Source organism: Elgaria multicarinata, chromosome 11 (assembly GCF_023053635.1).
Source record: "Elgaria multicarinata webbii isolate HBS135686 ecotype San Diego chromosome 11, rElgMul1.1.pri, whole genome shotgun sequence".
Lineage (NCBI taxonomy): Eukaryota > Metazoa > Chordata > Lepidosauria > Squamata > Anguidae > Elgaria > Elgaria multicarinata.
The window spans coordinates 27,735,733-27,739,514 of record NC_086181.1 but is presented as its reverse complement, the minus strand read 5'-3'; the positions used below and the strand labels follow the sequence as shown (position 1 = coordinate 27,739,514).

Here is a 3,782-nt window from a genome sequence, read left to right as displayed (position 1 = left end):
GCTAATTTAACTCTTACATTCATTGTTTCTGTGACACCTCCGTTGTAACCCCTGGAAGGATTCTGGATTTAGTCAGGCTTGGAATAGACCCCTTGATTTCAATTGGTTTACTCTTAAATATGGCTAAATCTTGATCCAACCCCCTGTATCTGTGTCTCGGTGATGGGATAGTTTTTAAGATACTCCACATCATGAGGCATGTAACAGTAGTGGTAGTACTTATACTGTACTTTTTCAGGTGTAGGCTCTATTCATGGGATGAGGCTAGTTTAAGTTTCTGAACAACCCTGACAGTTCCAGAAAGTTAATTTTGAATTTAACTCAAGTCCTATTCTCAAATTCCAAATTAGACTGCAGTAGAGCTGTTCTAACAGAACAGGGGTGCAAGCATTTCATTTCACCATGGTGTCCCTCCACCTCTTACAAATTGGAAAGAGCATCAGTGGCAGGAAATGATACATATGTCAACCATTGGCTTAAGGAATAACGCTGTGTGTGTTTCGACAAAAAAAGTCCTACAACTCCCAGCTTTCCCCAGCCATCACAGCTGCCTGGGGAACACTGGGAATTGTAGGACTCCTATTGTCTAAACATGCATAGGATTGCACCCTTAATGTTTTGACAAGACATGGTTCTGCTCCTTTTCAAGAAAGGACAGGAGCCAGAAGTCATGGGTGTACTGCTGCTAATTGGCTAACTTGATTTTGGTTCCTCTTTCATTTCCTCTCCTTATGAAACTTCCCTTCTGTCTCCTGTTAGTTGGTATGAACCCTTGCTGTAGTAATGATTTGAAAGGGGTGTGTGGGTGAGAAGGCAGGGAGGTGAACACAGCGTGAAACCAGTGCAAGATGTAACTACTCCATGTTATTTTGCGATTGGCTGGGTTGGACTCCCTCCCTGGCTCTTCCAACGAAACAGATCTGAGAGGGCCCTCTTTCTACAGTATGTTTCAGCAAGTGGTGCTAGGAATTTAGTATAGGAGGGGTGGGTGGGTTGAGAACATTTAATAAAGACTCACTAGAAACTGCCTTGGCTATTTTTCTATCCCGACATGTAGTTCCTTCCCCTTGGTTAATTTTTGCTCTTCTTGATGGCTCATCACCCAGTTCACTCAAATGAAGGTCATGAAACAGTTAAGCGTCTTTATTGAGCATAGCAAAAGTACATCAGCTGCAGGGGCCGAGTATGTTGCCTTTTCATTTGTCTCATACCCTGCTTTCTCTAGACCTGCCCCATTTCTAGTGCCTTCCTTTCCCAACCTAGGCAGGTGCAATCTCGCTACGAATCCATCCTGCCCAGAATAATTCTTCTAATGCTATTCCTCATATTTTCAGATCCCCTAACAAAAAATGGGCAAAGACTTCTAATTCAGTGTCAATAAGAGCCACTAATTTCAATAGGGGGAGAGTTTGTCCCACCAGGACAAGACTGTAAGGCACTTTGCATTTCAAATGTATCTTTGCAGTTTACAATACGTGCAAACACGGCAGGCTTGGCGAGTTAATTTTCTACTCCAAGCCTGTATACATCAGTGACAGTGCATGAGCAGTGACTATCGCAGCTGTCTCCCTCGCTTGTTTTGGGGGCGAGCTGCAGCCGTCTTGACAATTTTCGGCTTCACTCTCATTTGATGCGAGTGCTAAGCCTGTGTTTCTCCCTCCTTAACGCCACGGAGTTGTGTGGCATGCGTCCATCCATCTCCATATCCACATCGACATAGCCATTGTGTCCAGAACCTGAGTAACGTGACAAGACTCCAGAGCTGAGGAAGGAAGAAAAAGGGGGGGAAAGGCTTGTAAGCAATCATGGCTTTAGTGTGTGTCTTCCTGCTGCTGGGGAAGGGGAGGGATCCCATCGTGCAGTTTTCTCCAATCTGGCACCCTACAGATGTGTCCAACTACAACTCTCACCATCCCCAGCCAGTATGGCTATGGTGGGAGCTAGTCCAACATACCTGGAGGGCACCAGATTGGGCAAGGTCGCTGTAGTGTGTCAGCCATTTTGTGCAAAACCTCAACTGCATCCAGTTGGTGGAAGGGGTTAGCCTCAGGGAATTAAAGAATACCTTATTTATTTAAAACATTTGTATCCCGCCCTATATCATTAGGATCTCAGGGTGGTGTACAGATTTTTTATTACATTTATATCCCGCCTTTTTTCCTCCAAGGAACCTACAGTAGCATATATAATCCTCCTCCTCTCCATGTTATCCTCACAACAACCTTGCAAGGTAGATTGGGCTGAGAGTCTGTGACTGGCCCAAAGTCACCCAGTGGGTTTCCATGGCCAAGTGGGGACTAGAACCCGGATCTCCTGACTCCCAGTCCAACACCTTAGCCACTACACCACACTGGCTTAACACACCTTAACCACTACACCAAACCTTAGTATAAATTTGCATTGCTTTGCTTTTTACCATTTGGATTACTTCTGTCCCCTTTGCATGAGGGGAAACCCTGTTTTAGGGATGGCCAGTGGACATCTTCCTTTTTTGTTCATTATAAGTGGCAGCCATTTGGACGGTGCCCTTTCACTGCCACAACGGCAGCCATTTTACTGAGGCCTCTCACCCGCATTTTTCATTTCTTGGAGGTGGTCCCCTTCCGTTTCTGCTCCGTGCGTTGCAGCTTCAGGACTATCTTGCGTTCGTGGCCACCGGGACTTGGACGGTTTGTATGATCCTCAGCCTCTTTCTTGGAACGACCTTTGCGGGAGGATCCACCTGGTGGAAGCCAAACAAGTTAATGGTATCCATTAACCAAAACAACCTTATTGCAAATTATTCTTGCAGTGTCCAACTACTCTCTTCCTCCTTCTACTCTCTGCATCTTCTAGCCTTAAAGGCTAACCCTTTGGAACTAGAAGATGATCTAAGGCAACCTTCCTCAAGCTTTTCCAATGTGTTGAACTACAACTGCCCCAGAGTCATGTTGACTGGGGATAGTGGGAATTGTAATCCAATCCATCAGTAGCATATCGAGGGAAGGAAGGCTGATTTGACAAATGGTTCCTGCTGGTTTAGTCTGTCTTGTGTTTTAATGCAGGGCAAGGACTGAGTAGGCTGCATGATGCCTGGAATCTATGGTTCTCCATAACAGCGGGGGGGGGGGGGGTGTGTGTCTGTAGTTTTTTACCCAGGTGATCGTCTGGGAGGAACTGCTTCTCACCTAGGTGACCAGCAATTTATAACACTGGCTTAATGCAATGCACTCAAGAGTGCTTTTCTGTACTTGCAAGCAAGATTTCTCATTCTTTTGAGTGGGCCTGCAGCTCCGCCCTCTAACTGCATGGGGGAAATCCCTTTTTGTGCTGTGCCTAATCAACAGAAGCCTAGGAATCTTATGGGAGACTTCTTTTGTCTCGGAAGACACGCACGTGCACATTTCATACAACATGTCCATGTTCTGCTCTGCCACAGCTTTTGAGAGATGGGGTTGACATCACAAAAGGTGGGAATCTATTAGTGGGTCATCTTATGGGCTTCCAAACTCTGCAACCCCACATGCGAATTCCAGGATGCCCTCTTAGCATGGTAAGGAGCTGGGACGCATAGTACGTTTCTCCTACAGATGAGCTGCCAAGGCTTGTCCTTGTCTGGCTGCGTGTGTATATGCATGTGTGGAAAAACTGGCTAAAGCTGTATGTGATAGGGCGTCAAGCGCAAGTTTCCCGTTTGTTATATGTATAACACTGAACTGCAAAGGTCTGACTTAAGCAATTAATGGCAGGAGAGGGTGGGCGAACGGGCTGCTTAATCCTTTGCCGTACCATCGTTTTGCCCC

At 46.0% G+C, this 3,782-nt stretch overlaps 1 long non-coding RNA gene across 1 annotated transcript; it reads right to left on the bottom strand.

Annotated features, from left to right (window-relative positions):
- Positions 1 to 1,128: 1,128 nt before the first annotated feature.
- LOC134406462 (uncharacterized) lies at positions 1,129 to 2,584 on the bottom strand. The gene is made up of 2 exons (XR_010025973.1): positions 2,384 to 2,584; positions 1,129 to 2,065 (listed from the first exon to the last, which is right to left on the bottom strand). It is a non-coding gene; the product is annotated as an uncharacterized LOC134406462 (long non-coding RNA).
- Positions 2,585 to 3,782: the final 1,198 nt, after the last annotated feature.